Source organism: Pteropus alecto, unplaced genomic scaffold (genome assembly GCF_000325575.1).
Source record: "Pteropus alecto unplaced genomic scaffold, ASM32557v1 scaffold20, whole genome shotgun sequence".
NCBI classification, from domain to species: Eukaryota; Metazoa; Chordata; class Mammalia; order Chiroptera; family Pteropodidae; genus Pteropus; species Pteropus alecto.
In genome coordinates, this window is record NW_006436298.1 from 24,539,913 (window position 1) to 24,556,823 (window position 16,911).

At 37.9% G+C, this 16,911-nt stretch overlaps 1 protein-coding gene and 1 non-coding gene across 2 annotated transcripts in view; one reads left to right on the plus strand and one right to left on the minus strand.

The window, feature by feature from the left end:
- Window positions 1–16,911, minus strand: part of MCTP1 (multiple C2 and transmembrane domain containing 1) — a 453,050-nt gene that overhangs the window by 423,470 nt on the left and 12,669 nt on the right. The gene's annotated exons all lie outside the window — the stretch shown is intronic.
- On the plus strand, window positions 10,168–10,286 carry LOC112480675. The gene has a single exon (XR_003046756.1). It is a non-coding gene; the product is annotated as a 5S ribosomal RNA (ribosomal RNA).

Consider the following 16,911-nt stretch of genomic DNA (forward strand, 5'->3'; position numbering starts at 1 on the left):
TGACACATCCTTTTATAACCACAGGGCCCATCATTCGAATAAAATAAAGGTATAAGTAAGCACTAAGAAAATAATAAATATGTAAATCTGAACTAACATACAAAGACAAGACTATTAAAGGTTCTGAAAGGAAAACATGTCATTTCATTGTATATGGAACATTGTAGTGAGGACAAGATGGGAAGGGTTAAGGAAATTGTAAAGTTGTATAATCCAATGTCCTAAGGGCAGGCAGTCAATTGTTAAGTTTTCAATTTCTATGATTGCTCAATATACTTGCAGTCTGGGCTACAAAATACCTATTATCATATTAACTTCTTATTGAACCAGCAAAATAATCTGAGGTTTTTTAATTCAAGTCAGACAATTTTACTGCTCCTGCTAAAAATTCAGTCAATAAAAATGTCAGTAACAGTCTTTCAAACCATACATTACTGAAGTATTTCATTCATAATAGACCAAAACAGCTTCAAATAATTCCCTTCCCTGTTGAATTCCTAAAAATCAACTTTATATTCAAGATCCTAAATTTTCCACTGATAATATTCCTTTATAAGCTACCTATAAAGTCAATCAGAGATGATGATGATATTGGTAATGATAATTATATCAGCTAACATTTGTTGAGGGTTTGGTATGTGCCAAGCACTATCTTAAGTGCTTTATATGCATTTAATCCTCAAAACAACCCCATGAGATAATTAGTATAATTAGCCCAATTTCTAGATAAGGACATGAAGGAACAGAGTCATTAAATAACTTACCTAATGTCACACAGCTAGTAAATGGTGGAGCCAGAAAATTCTACCTATGATTCTACCTATGAAAACTGACTCCAGAGCTTACATTTTAACCACAAGCTTAACTGTTAATCAAGCATTTTGTCTTTTCTGATCATCTACAAATAATGCCTTTCATATTTAATCTCAATTAAAATTAACATTGACTTTTCTATATCAATTATTATGCTGAGTCATACACGGCTATAATGAAATGTCGACTATGTCAAGATGCTTAAAATATAATGAGAAAAGACAAAATAATAACTTAAGTTAACATCTTAATGCATTAAAGTAAAAAGGTTAAACTTTAAGACAAATACATTTCAAAAACTATTGTATATATTAATTACCAAGTTAACTATCTATACAGGTGCCATAGAAATTTAGAAGCAGGAGAGAGAACTGAGCTCCATGAGGTGGACTCCAGTTCTGGCACTTCCACTCACCAGCTCTGTGACTTATCTAAGTCAGTTAGCTTCTGGGAACATTGTTATACTAATTTATGTAACACTTCAAAATTACATTGATATTAACTTTTTTCAAATTTTGGATTTCAACTCATTAGTGAGTAATAAAATCAATAAAATGGGTCAAAACCAGCAAGTTTATTTAAAAAAAAAAAAAGGAATGGAATAGAATGGAAAATATCAGAAATTATCCTAATAAATTTCTTGAATTTTAAAGTATATTTGTATTCATGGGTATGTGTACAAAAAGTTATATAAAATGTATTTGTTAATAATGGCATAGTCGTGAAAGTTTGAAAGCCATTGTTATATTTCAAATCAATTGCTGGACACTACATGACTTAGAAGTTCTCATTCCTATACAGATCTTTCCAAATAGGAACAAATAGCTTTCTCAACCTGTTAACTCAAGAGAGGCAACCATGTCTTACTAATAGTATTTTTACTCCCAGTGCTCACACAGTGTCTGCCATAGAACTAGCCTTCAATAAGTGATGAAGAGTGGAATGGATAAATGGAAACAGAAAAATTTTAGGTAATTAGAATTTACCTCAATTCTAAGGAATTGATAGAATTTGGAAAATTTAAAGAAAAGAGTAGTGGACATTTTTAGAATCCATTCTTTCATTTCTTGGGCCATATTCTAGGGCTGAGAAGGAAAGAGAACAAAAAGCTTTCGCTCAGAGGGAGAAGAGAGTAAACCGAATGACCCTGCAAAGCCAAGATGGTCCCCCCAGTACATTGATCCCATTCTAGCTCTTTGAATTATGGGAAGGTTACAGGTTCTAGAGCCTGAGGCTGGAAGGATGTGCTGAGGACACTGAAAATAGCCAATATTAATCCTTTTCTTAGAAAAGATAAAATTAAAGGGTTGTGATTCATGTTTCCTATTTTAAACAAGAGTACAGAGAACAAAGGTTAGACATTTCCTAAAAAGCAGAGGGTCAGAGAATCAGGAATTAAAGACTCAAGCTAATATCCTTAGCATCTAAATTTATCCTGCCTTTAAGGATTAGGGCCCAGAACTTCTCAACCATTCTTCCAGAGAAATCAGTGAGTCACTGCCCTCCCTAAGCAATCTGTATATCCCAGCACTGCACAGGTAGAAGTTCAGTCACAAACCAGCACAAAGGCAGGCAGCTCATCTGTAGCTCAGGGACCTGGTGCCTTATCAGAAGCCTCAGATGCTCCTAAAAGGCTAAACATGGTACTTCATGGAGCTCTTGGTCAAAATCCACACCGAGTCTTGCTATGTGGCACTTAAATGGGCAAAACCCTAGTTTAAATCATCTTACATCTTTCTTCCTTTGTTTCATTTCTTAATATTTTCACATTTCTAAAAAAATAAGGTAGAAGAAAGATAAAGGAGGAAGAGGTGGAAGAGGAAGAGGAGGAGGAGGAGGAGGACGAGGAAGAGGAGGACAAGGAAGAGGAGGACGAGGAAGAGGAAGGAAAATAAGCATGCATTTCTTTCCTGGTAGGTATTAGTAAAGTCTACTGGAATGGCCCTGGGAGAGAGCAAAAATTTTATCCTCTCCACCCAGGAGCAGAACATGGCACAATATCTGTTCTGGTCCAGGACCTGTCTGTCAACAGAGCCATTCCTTGCACTTCTCTTACTTAGACTCCTGATGGCTGTCTGTCAGCTGGCATCTGACTGAGTTCAGCCAGTGGGAGGGGAGCTGGAAGGGAGAAGCCAGAGTATTTCTCCTCTCACTTTTATGCCTCTGGAGGATGCTCTGGCCAGGGTTGTGTGTCTCCCACAGCTCCATTCCTCCACCACCTATAATTCCAATGTGGAACCTCCTTCACTAGCTGACCCCAATCATTGGGCTCCAATCACCTCCAACCTTTGTCCGCCCAGTCTAAGAGTAATATTGACTGCCTGCTCTTGCCAAACTCTGGCTTGCCTCCTGATTCCCCATTTGGCTTCTCAGCTTCTCCACCATCTGTGTAGCCAATTCTTCCTTTGCTTTGAATACTCAGAATGGTTTGTGCTTTCCTTACTGGGCCCTGACTGATATAACTCTTTAGAAATAGGGCTAAAAAGAGAGGGAGAAAAAAAAAGGAAACCTGTAAACCATTAACTATGATTGTGATAAGGTAATTTCTTTAGTAAAATAAATAACTTCTTTAAAAACAGTATTTTTCATCCTTCTTCCACTAGTCAAATAACAACAGTCGGTGTGGCCTACAGCCTGATAAACATACTATTATGGCTATGAAAAATGACCTACGTGGTATATAATCTTTTTTCCTAATTTAACAGTCATATGTATATTTTAATATGTTAAAGCTATAGCTTTGCCATATTGCAGGTATTCTATGTGAAAGTTAGGCCATCGATTTTAGGAAATAGCTGGAATGGCATTAGCTAAGGAGGATTCAGAAGGCCTGAACCTCAAAATCTTTCACAGGGATACAAAAAGCTAACGTTTTTATTTCCTATCCCTCATTATTGCTTAGTCAAGTTTAACATGACCTGGGAGAGAAACAAATTGAATAGAGGAAAAAAATGCACTCAAAAGGAATGTTTAGAATTGACTAATTTATAATGTCAAAATCTTGGGGAGTGTTATGTTTATTTATTCATTCATTTCACTATTCAATGAGTTCCTCTTATGAGCCAGGCACTATCTGACACACTGTGAATACAACAGTGAGTCCAGATCTATATTGTTGTGAAAGAAAAGTAGGAAAGAGATGAGCAATCAAATAATCTCACTATTACAACATTTGCTATTGGGAAGAGTACAACAAAGCAGAGAATGTAAAAAAGAGAACAAAACTAGGGATCTGACCAAGTCTGGAAGACTGGGAATGGCTTCCCCGAGGATGAGCTGATAGCCAGCAAGTGAGCAGACATTACTTCAATGTTCCTGAGCAAAAAACAAACAAACAAACAAACAAACAAACAAAAAACCCGGCATGGCAGGGAAGGTTATGACCAATAAAAAGCTCTAAATTAAGAACAGTGTGGGTTAGTTGGAGGGGTCAAGAAAAGTCAAGATGACATGGTGAAGCAGGGCCCAAAACCATGCAGGATTTTTCAGGCCATATTTATTTACATGTTGACTTTATATCAGGACATCCTTCACTTTATCTTTTAACTTTAATAACATTGTTTTATTCCATTGTATTTTGTTTTATATTTATGTTCTATTCTTGACATGACATTTCTTTACTTAGGGTAATGAAAAGGTTTTTCATAAATGTATCTAAAGTTTTAGAAAATCCATTTAGAAAAAGCTATTAAATAAATATTGTACAAGTGGTGGGTAAATATGGCAGAAAATATGAATTTGTGAAGTGTAAGAAACTGTGACATAAATAAAACTGTTCTTAAATAATTTCAATAACAGTAAGGACATTTCGTAATTTTGTGGTTGCTAGAAAATTTCCATCATTACATTAACTGTCCTCAAATTCTCCTCAAAACAGATGTTGATAACAGCTTCTGGCTCAACTCCTGGTGTATACAATAAGAATTTGTGGGACACAGGAGCATAATGATTACTAAAAATACAGTCTGAGGAGATGAGTAATATTAACAAGATCTACCTCATTTTCCTTTTAAAAAATAATTTTAATGCTAAAAACTACTATTACTTTTTTCTACTTGCAAGGTATATGATTCATGATCTACAACTTGGGGGGTGAATTATAAACAAAAATCACACAACACTTTGATAAGTGAACTGTTGACATTTAGCATTTTTTTCATTTTCTCTGAACTTATATCTTTTACATGCACACAATTCAGATCACTTTTTAACAAATTTTGTGTTTTTAAAATTTCAGACTATAATAAACATTGTTCTAGGCTATTAAAAATGTTCCCCAATAGTAATAAGTACATCTAGTTCTCAGATCTTAGTTTCTAATATCAGTCTCAAGTAAAAGAAACTAGGGATTCTTAGAGAAATGGCTATTTCTAGGACTAGGACAGAAAACATACAAGATGAGTGTTTCTTACAGCAAGAAAGTAAGTAAGTGCTCAAGCAAACAAATAGACACAATGATGAGAGTGTGTCAAAGGGACACGGGGCCAAATGACAGAGCCCCCAGTTACCCAAGCTGGAACAATCGGAGCAAAAAAGTAAATTAGTATTGAGTTATAACCGAAAGTATGTAAGTGTCCATGAGTCCATACTGATATAAATAAATGACTGAATAAATAATGAAGGAGAGCAGACAAATCTCCCATGATTAATTTCTAATAATTTTTGTAAAAGACTCCATCCTCAAAGAAGTGGAACATAACTTCCCACTCCTTAAGTGTAAGTTGTACATAATGACATCCTTCCGCAGAGTACATTGCATGGGGTGGGGGAAGGATAATTTTATAGAGGAAAAGCCTGACAAACAGTACCTCAGCCAAGTGGTCAAGGTGAACATTCACCATGATAAATCATGTTATAGTATGTACTCTTGATGTAATGAAAATGGCACTTTATCTCTGTGTTCTTTCTCCCCAAAACCCATTACCCTAGTCTAATCCAGAGAAAAACATCAAACAAATCCCAACTGAGAAACATTCTACAAAACTTCTAGCCGGTACTCCTCAAACCTACAAAATCATCAAAAATAGGCAAAGTCTGAGAAACTGCCATAGCCAATAGGAGCTTAAGGAGATATGACAAAATGTAATTTGATGTCTGAATGGGATCTCCGGTCAGAAAAGTGACATTAGGTAAAAACTAAGGTAATCTGAATAAAGTATGAACTTTACGTTAATAATGTACCTATGCCAGTTTATCATGGAACAAATGTACCATGCTTATGTAAGATGTTAATAATAGGAGAAACTGGGTGCTGAATTCATGAAAACTCCCTGTACTACCCGTGCAAATTTTCTGTATATCTAAAACTGTTCTAAAAATAAAGTTTATTTAAAAATAATACCAAAAAAAATTGTTTGAAAACATTTTCAATTACTACATAATAACCCGGTTTATTAAAATTATTTAAGCATTTTCTTATTGTTGAAATTTTGAGCCATTGCAAATTTTTCATTGCAAAATAACATTGATGAACATACATGTTTGGTTCATACCTTTGATGATGTTCTAACAACAGATTCCTAGTTCATTCTACCTTTTTAAAAAGTCAAAAGAACACTTACCACAGTAGATCTAACTGCAACAATAACCAAAAGCATTGGAAGTCCCATGAGACTGTGCAACTTATCTGAAGTAAGTTTCATTCCTCTAAACAGTAAGGAAAATATCCAGAATTTATATTCACCTACTAGACTTATTCACTGATTTATGTATCCATTCAATAAACATCTGAGTAGCTGTTACGCACTAGGCAAATATACTATTAGGAAAATCATTTTTAACCACCTTAAGACCTTATACTCTGATACATGCTACAGGAATACTTCATAGAATTCTTATATCTGACAGCGAAAGACCAATTCCAGATCCTTGCAATGACATAGTATATGAATAGTAAGTGTTAGGCAATTTTATACAAATTTTTGGAGCACTTGAATCCCCAGGCCACAGTGTGATTTTTGTAGCTAACGAAGATTCCTGCTAAATGGGCATTTGGTGATTTTTAAGAATACTTATTTAAAATATTAAGTTTTTAAATCTACAATTAATGATTTTTTTTGTAGTGTTTTCAATCTCCTTTTCACTGCCCTCTGGTGCCCCCTAACGCCCATCTCCTCTGGCACTTCTGTGCTTCTTCATCTTCCCATGTTATTTTAAGCCTGGGTGTGACCACCAACAAAACTTCCCTTGATTGTCTTCATGTGTCACCAAGCTCTTCAAAACTGTTGAAACTGTTTCCATGACATCTAATCGTTTCTTCCTAAAATGTAGAGATTACTTCAAGAAATTCAACAATGATGTCCGTCAGTCTGAGTTCCTTGGAAATGTTCTCTGCGATAGACAGCTGCATACAGATAGTTTATGGGGTGAAGTGGGTGCCTCAGGACACACATTTGTAAGGAAGTGAGGGGGCAAGACTAGACAGAAAGTGACCTACAACATAATTCCATCAGAGGTGTGCATGATCCTACAGCAAGCCCTGGAGCTGGTAGAGGTGACCCAAATTGAGCCAAAAAGGGCTGGGTTTTAAATCCCTTCATCAGACAGTCATTGTCTCCTAGCATCTCCTTGGAGTGGGACAGTCTTGTAGAGGAAATTTTCTGTGTCCAAGGGCAAGTCCCAGTGAGGAACACAATGTGAAACATTATGGCCTATCACCCCAGCAACTGGAGGATGGCCAAATCACCAGACAGGCGGATCTGGTGAAGCAGCCAAGTTCACACTACAGGTCTGTCCTCCGTAAGACTTCGCCTGCTCATTGACTCCCACAGAAGATCTTACATTATAAGGATCAAGCTCTTAAAAATTAAATCTATAATTAACACACTTTTTAATCAAAGAGAGACTTGGGGACCAGAAGGCACTTTTGTCCCTCCTGGTCCCCAAGAGACTTCCTCCAGGTACAGAGCACATAGTTCACTTCAGATGTGAAACAGTTAAGGAAAGTATGCACTCCCACAGGCAACTCCAGCATAATGCCTAGATAGACATTCTGTAAATACCTTTAAAAGACACCAAAAGCATCATTATTCTTAAGCATTACACCATGTTTAGGAAGTAACAGGAAACACATAAAAACTGAAACAAATAATGTAAAAGGACCAACAATAAAACAAAGATGCCTAAATCAGTTCCTAGCACAAAAATTTGAAGGAGGACCCTGTAGATGGCTGTGCTTAGAAAGATTAGAAATCACATTAGAAGATCTATATTTGAGAAACTGATTATTTAACCTTAAAAATAAAATCCCTGTAGATGTAGTAGAAACAATGTGGGGTAGTCTCAGGAGAATAAAAAGTCTCTTAGCTCAAAAACTTATGATTTTGTGAACAAAAGTTTGTATTCAACTTTTTTATGTTCGGTTCACCTGTTTTTTTCAGACTTTATGTAATTGTCTGGGTCTGGCAATTTCAAGCACTTTACCTAAATCCTGTCTTTAAAAACAGAGTTTTGGATTTATAAAATGTTTTATTTGAAAAAGTTCACTATTGTTCAGATGTCAAAAAATTAATAAAAAGATATTAAAAATTTTTTTAAATGTATGGCTAATCAGCATCTTAAGATATTTTTTAAATAAAATAAATGGCCACACTATTCAATACCAGAATATTAAAAGATAAAGTTCACTTATGTCATACCATATCATCTGTCCCCAATTATTCTCCTAGTACTTTATTTCTTTGTTTATTTGAGGATAGTGCTGCGAGGAAGTGGAACACAGTACATAGGAGGCCAGCTTGGGAATGGATAATTTTGAGGACAGAAGGCTAGAATGCTTGGGGAGGCTTTCTACAGGAGATGATGCCTGTGCTGACTCTCTAAAAGTGTGGGGGAATTTACCAGAATGCGTGCACTCCGGCAGAGTGAACTATGGGAAACTGAGAAACTTGTTTTCAAGATGGGAAGCAGAAGTGATGCTATTAAACTTCCAGGAAGTTAGGAAAGATGTCTGGGGGCTAACCAAAGAGGACTCGTGGGACTAGGTGGAAAGAAGGGAGTGTGATCAAATGGCCCCAGTGGATATCGAAGTGAAATGCCTATGGATGTGCATGTAAACAAAGCACAACTTCTGGGGGCCTGGAGAGGACAACCTGGGGGGATGACGAGCTGGTGAGGGTCCACCCAGGACTGCTCTGCACATCCTTACCCAGTGGTCCTCAGCCTGCTACACTCATTGCTCCCTGTGCTGAGCTGGAAGCCAAATCTGCTGTAGATGTTCTTGGCTGTCAAGTTCGTTGTGTCCAGAGTCAGGGCCTGGGCAGAGGAAGAACTTCTTCCCTCATGACATCATTTGAGCAGGCACCATCATTAAAGACAGACATATTTTTTAATGTGTACGTATTTCTAGTTATACAAGCAAAATGTTCAGAAAATTGGAACTGTACAGAAAAATATGCAAAGGAGGGAGTCAAAAATGCTGTCCCGATATCAAAGAGATCTGACCTTGGAGACTGCAAAGACACAGTTAACACTTTGGTGCACCTTCTTCTTTTTTTTCCAAGTACTTTTGCACATGTGTATGTTTATGTGTGTACATAGAAACAAAGTATTCATACATTTAAGTCAATGTAACTTGTTTTGCATCAAGTTGGGATGAAAAAATGGGGTGATATTAGTAGTCGTTAACTTGTATTTGAATGCTTCCACTGAAAATCCCACTCTCCCCCTGTATCTTGCAGTGGTCTCCTGAATTATTTCTGGGAGGTTCTAAGGGATTTCTCAGATGAACTCAGTAACTACTCTGTTTTCTTTACTTTCCGAACTGCAGCCTTATAACGACATTCACTCTGGGGGCCTCCACACCTTTGCACATGCCTCACCTTCACTGCCAGGGCTCACCTTTAAAGTTTTTTCTTTTGGTCACTGTTGTGAGTGCTATAGCTGCCATGTACTTTTGTCCCTCCTGGTCCCCAAGAGACTTCCTCCAGGTACAGAAGCACAGCTGTGCTCTTTGGAGCCTGAGGACACCAAAGCCAGGATTCTTTGCCTCCTTTGGCTTATACTTTAAGGTACAAACAGCCCGGCTTTAAGTCCTATGCAGGAACGTTTTCCAGAGCTCTTTATTGCAAACAGTTGTGGTAGATAGGCTTGAAATACGGCTGCCATCAATTCCTTCCCTTCCTGTAAGCACCTGCTGCCCCTCACATCAAGAGGTGAAATCTAATCCTCTACCCACTGAATCTGGACTGGGATTAGTGACTTAGTTTACCAACAGGATGCACCCCAAAGGATGATCTAAGACTTCTGAGACTATTATAAGAAGGTTTGCCATTGCTACTTGGGTATCTTGGAATGCTCATCCTTGGGCCACTTCTTCTCAGAACCCAGCCACCATATAATAAAAATCATTATAATGTCTACGGCCATACCACCCTGAACAAACCTGATCCCGTCTGATCTCGGAAGGTAAGCAGGATTGGGCCTGGTTAGTACTTGGATGGGAGACCACCTAGGAAGATCAGGTGCTGTAGGCGTAAAAATAAAAAATAAGGGATTGTAAGCTGACAAGGTCCTTGCAATCTGTGATGTCAACCAAGGGTTGCCTCACCTAAAAAAAAAAAATTAAATTAAAAAAAATCATTATAGAGAGTCCCCGTATAGGTGCTCCAGCTGACAGCCACATCTGAGGGGACAGTCAGTACCAACTGCCAGCCATGGATGTACAGACAGTTGAGCCTTCAGATGACTCCAACCAAACTGCTATTTCACTGCGACTACACAAGAGACCCCGAGTGAGAACTGCCCTGCTGAGCCCAGTTAGCTCACAGAACCATAAATGAAATTGATCAATTTCTTTTTAAAGCCACTAAATTTTGAGATAGTTTGTTACACAGTAACAGATCATTTTCACAGTTAAACCTCCTCTCTCTCAGTGCAGATATGTTCTGAACCCCCCACGGACTGAGTGACAGGCATCCCTGCCTTCCTCAGAGTAGCCTCACCCTGCCTGTTTATGAGGCTTTGTCTGCCTGGCCTCTCCCTCTTGATGACGACTTCTTTCCCAAGATAATTCCACCGGATTCCTCTCGTCATTCTACCTGCCATTTTCAGAAATGTCTCAGTTCCAAGGGTAATTGCTTATGCTCCAGATAGGACCTCTATGTATACAAAATTAGGAGTTTACTGTATATACAATTATATGTTTTTATTAAATTTTTTTCTTATAATTCTTGTCATAATTTTCTTATATCATTAAAATTCTATACAATTAATATTTCATCATTTGAATTTATATTCTCATCTCTTATTTTTGGAGAATTGGCCCCACACACCATTTTTTTGTTCAAACTGTAAAAAAGCTGAGATGAATGTCTTTCTCCCTAAATCTTTACTCAAGTTCTTATCTTAAGGAAATAATCAAGTACTCAGCAAAGGATATATTTTTAAAAAGACCCTTGATGTATGTCAAATCACTTTTCAGAAAGATTGCACCAAGTTACTCACCACCAATCTATTTGATAGGCAGAAATGAGAACAATAATGATTAATAATAGTAATAATAAGGATAATCTCATGATTTAAATTTGCAGAATTCTCTGATTCTTGGTGATGTCGATTAAAAGATGTTTTTCACATTTTTGCTGCAATTGTTCTCATTCTTTAGCCATTATTATCTACTATGTGTCAAGAAACCAACTTGACACCAGGAAGTGAGAAATTTGGTATAAAACCCTGAGAATGGACCACATGGCTTGAGGAACAGTCTCCTAGTACTTTAAAAATTAAGTTTTTCTTCAATCAAAAGTCATATATTTATTATTCCATTTTATTTTACAATTGTGGAGTCTATACTATGTAAAAGGCATATATCGAGTGAAAGAAATAACTAAAAGTGACCCCTTCTGAGGCCCTCCACTCTAAGATGTGGTAAAAAGAAATTTGCAAGCATAGGAAGGCTAATCATTATGAAAATACTATCTGTAAAGTACAGGCAGCTCCTGGCTTCCTGAACTGGTAAGGTTCCAGAAATTCATTAGAAAGCTGTCTGTCGGATTCATTTGCCCACAGAAGCAATGTCATAAATGGAGGCTGGTTTCCAGATGAGACCGCTTAATTCGGTCCTAGCAGTTTTAGCTCAATTTCTGGGAGCAAGAAGTTATAAGGAATAGGAGGAGAACATGGCAGTTTCCCATCCCCTTGCTGGATCCAGAACCATTCTATGGCAAAGTCCTGGATCAAAGAAAGTCTTTAGTTAGCAATCTCCCTTTCCATGCCCTTCCATTCATAGTGCCACTATGTTCCAGTCTCTTAGCTCGTTCCCCTTCACTATACCATCTGCCCAGGACCAGGTCACTGCCACGAATTCTACAAATTGAGCTGATTCACTTCCATCGCACCCACTCCATCCCCCATTCAAAATTTACAGTTTTCTATCCAGGAATGAGGAAGAAAGAATAAAATTGAATTAGTTCATAGCTAAATGTGAGTGATTATCCTTTAAGACTCCAAAAGACACTGGTGTAACTTTTAAAGAAAATACTTGTTAAGCCAAATGTAGAAATTAACAGGCTATTCACAGTGATGGGACATGGAAGGCATGGGAGAATAAGGAATATGTATTGAGCACTTATCACAGGCCAGGAACTCACACTGCTTCACTGGACTCTCTGCATAGCACTGTCAGGTAGGTATGTTATTCCCCCGGTCTTACAGAAGAGAAATGTGAGGTCTGGAGAGGTTACTGAGCTCTGGAAGATGGTCTGCCTAGGCCATTCTTCTTTTGCACTATTCTTCTCTCCTTTTGTACTGAAACCACACATCCTCTAAAGGCAACATTTTTTTCCCAGAGTGCGATGGCAGGGACAGTAAGAGAAACTGAGGCAGTGATGTGTGAATACCACTAAAGCATATTTGTATAAATGAAACTGCTTCTAAGTAAGGTATGGATCAAGAGCTGCTTGTATTTTAGGCTCCAAGAAAGAACGGAGAGAATGATATCTTAACTTCTTCAGTGTATGTATCCCTTGAGCATCGGTATCTCCCTAATGTAAAGTATGTTTTATAGTTTATTTTCCAACATTTTAGGACTCAATAAATGAGATAAGCTTTGGATTAACTTAGGTGCTAGCATTTGTACCACAGCTGATTTTAAAACTAGTACTCTGTACTAGTACTAGTACTAGTACTAGTACTAGTACTAGTACTTAGTACTCTGGCTTTACAAATAGTATAACCTATTCAAGAAGAAAGGCATTTAAAAATCTAGTTGACATACTTTTTTATTCTATACTCTATGCTCATTTTATATTAAAAACATAGGAATAAAACAATCTCCTTCTGCAGAGCTGGAGTGAGCACTGTGTCCCAGGCCAGTAGCTCAGGCTGGCAGCTCACAGAAAGATTTTCTGAATGGCTGATCATTCATCTTCTCAACTGCTGATTATGGACCAAACCCAAAGTGCACACTGGAGACTTCTGCCTGCCAATTGCAACCTGATTTGCTTTTAAGGACTTGCCTCCTTCCCACCCTCAATCCACATTATTTAGGCTGGATGCCCCTCACTGCTGGGATCCAAGGATACACACATGACCTGGCCAAACACCTCATCCCCTGGTCACAGTGGTAGGAGTGGGGATTCAAATCATTCCAGTGAGATTCACTCCCAGGAATGGCAAGTGGGATGTATGCCAAGAGTTGCTGGGGCCGCCATGTAGACAGAACCTACCTGAGAGAAAAGATGCCCAAAGCCAAGCAATTTTGAGGGAAAGAAAGAGGGGAAGGGCAGAAACAGAGAAATGAAGCCATATTCAGGAAAAACTGAGCTCCTGTCACAAGGAAAAAGTCCTGAATAAGACATCCCTGACGCCTGAGCTCCACCTGTCTCACTAGACATCTCTATTCCTACCTACCTCTCCTCAAGTTATGATGACAGGCACTGCTGTGTGCCTCTTCTCCTCTCAAACCTAGCCCGACTGGCAGGACCCATGGCGTCAACCCTGGAAGCATGTCATCTCCTTGTCCCTGGTACACCAAGCATCAGTTCTCCAACAAGCACTGACATTCCACTGCCAGATTCACCCATCTTTCTTCTCAGCCACTGCCCCAAGGAGAGAATCAGGCTTCCAGGCAAGGAGCTCTGAGTTAGGCCTGTGGTTTGCTTGTTTATTTTAAGGAGAATTATTGTGTGTCTATTTGTCAAGGCTCAGCGCACACAGCACAGATCCATATCCCTCTGAATTATCTACCTCTGAGGTTTGAGATCTGCCTTCTCACTTGAGCAAAGCTCTTCTTTCAAAGTAGCTTCAGACTGTAGGCCTCCACATTTCCTAGTACGTTTATCTCTAAAACATGGCCATAGAATCATTAAGAGGAAATGAGTAGAGAGATCCGAAAGGACAAAAGTCTATTCACACTACTGCTGGTACAAACCAGGCCAAATATCCTAACAGCTGTGACAGTAAGGTAACTAAGCCTATGTATTTATCTCCTGAGAATGAGAATTCCCTTGGTTTTATTTACTTAACAGTACATCAGTACAGTTCTCTAGTACAGGAATCTTACTCCTCAGTGGGTCAGTCCCAAAGAAGAGTCTATATACTAAGAACTAATAAGAAGGGAACAGAAATCAACTTCCAGGAAATAGAGCCCAGAAAACAAATTAGGGTTCCAACTGTATGCTGGTCTCTTCAGTAAACGTTGCAGGCCATGACTATTTTTTATTTCTGGGCTCATCTGTACTTCTTCCTAGGAGGCCAGTCTATAGCTCTTTCCTGACTCAATCATATACCCTGCAAAGTTCTTAGATAAATAAATATATAAGATCATAGCTGTAAACTCAGAGGCTCAAGATTTTATTTTTTCTAGTGCTAAGATGAGGCCATTGTATTTCATGAGAACTATCACTGAGTTTTCCTTTTATCTCAAGGGTACTTTTCAAGAGTTCTGGAGTCCACGGGTTGGAAGTCATGGATTTACTTTATTGAAGGTGAATGCACAATATTGGTTTTGCATACATTTGTGTTTCTTTATGAGAATACTACAACTTTCATTAGTTTCTGAAAAGGGTCTATGATCCCCAAACAGAATGAGAATAAATGTTAAATTTCTTTGCTCTTTGACTAGTACATTGTTTACTTGGTTATGACTCCCGCAAAATGCTACATAAATTAAAAAAAGGAGAGACAGACCACATCACATTTTTCCACTATAGCAGATAGAGAATATATAAGTTCTTGATACTCAAAGACTTGGGCATGGCTTATTCATTGAGTTTTTATGAGATGCTATTTCCTTTGTTAACAATTATGTTAACAAATAATATAGACTTTTGAATGTACTCCGTCTTACAGAATCCCTTTCCAAAGTTTTTCTTTTTTTTTCCCCTAACCTAACTTCAGGAAAGAAATTGGAAGCTCACGAAAATTACGTTTTCCATAATTTACAGCTGTAACATCTAGATCATTGAGCTTTATCTCATTTCATCTCCACCTAGGCTCTGAAATGTGCTATGACAATCTTTCCCCTGAGTCCTGACAATGGGAGAGTAGACTGCCTTTCCTGCCTTCACTTACCTTCCAACAGTGTTCAGTAAAAAAAGCAATAGGAAGAATGAAATGATGTGTTTTTCCAGAGGGAAAGATATTTTTATTCAGTAGATATTTCTAATTCTTACATTTTAAAAATACCATTATCTTAGAAGAGAATGGTAGCCCCAACGTACTTCTCTATCTCTTTACAAAACAATTCGATGAATGAAAAGTGGTCCCACACAGAGCAAAGAAAAGCTATTCCCAGAGTCACGAACTTTCCTGAAAATGGCCAAGCATCTGGGCTCTCAAGACTGCTTCAGAAGTCCAAAATCTCCCCATACCCCACAAGGTTGTGTATGATCTGTTCTCTACCAAGCCATTCCAGACCCATCTCCCCCATCATTTGCCCTCTTATTAAAATTCCAGCTGCCCAGACAATTCTTCTCTAAGTGCCTTCTGCTGTGGTTTCCTCTGCTCAGAACTATCTGTCACATCCCTTACTTCCCCTCCTTCCCCCAAATATGGTCCACTCCTATTCTTTCTTTTATTTCACTCTAAATTTCACTTCTTTAGGAGTGCCTTCCCTGTCTCTCCCCTTTCTTCAAGATTAGGTTGGGATCTCTTACAATTCATTCCTATAGTTCTCTGTACTCCTCTGAATGAGTTATTACACTCGTAACTAATAGTGATTTGTGTATTTTAAAATTTTAATGGAAGTTTCTTCTACCAGATCAGAAATTGGTCTTTTTTTATCAAGGTATCAATAAGATACCATGTCTATCACAGGGTAAATATTTAATAAGTATGTGAGGAAGGGAGAGAGAAAGGAATCATTGGTATTGTAATATAAGGAGATCTTCCAGATATATATATATATATCTGGGGCTGGTTCATTATATAAAATATTTTAACCAAATCTTTTCCCCGTTCCAAGTCATCTGTAAAAGAGCTATATGAGAGCATTCATGAGCAGACATAGCAGCTCTTCAATATAGAGGAAAGCCAGGTAACATGGCAGTTAGACTCATGAGTTTTAGAGCCAGCCACTTGGTGTAAAATCCTAGCTCTGCCATTTACTGGCTGTGTGACCCTGAGCAATTTCCTCACCCTTTCCAAGCCTCCATTGATTTATCCATTAATTGAGGCAAAGAATTCTTGCTCCTTTAAAGTCTCGAAGATTAAATGAAGTAATGACTATGAAGCACTTAAGATAGTGGCTGTCACAAGACTAAGAATTTAGTGCTCTTATTATTATTACCAAGGTACTTTAGAAGTTGTACCAAATTCAGAAGACGTTATCTTATATCTTGTATTTTCCTTGGTAAAGGAATATACCTCAAAGGGGCATATTCGCAAACAATATAGCTTTATTTTTCATAGAGATTTAACATGATTGGAAGTCAAGATCCATGTACAGAACTGACGAGAAGAATGATCTTAAAAAGTATTCACATATAAGCTCTCAGAATTGATCCCCCAAATAAACAAATTCACCCACTCCCATTCACTATATCTTTCTGGATACCTTTCTCCAACTAATAATGGCACATTTCTCCAGCTGTTTCTAGAAATACAATGGTGACACTCAGACCTATTAGCAAGGCTGATACTGAAGAAATGCCAGACTCA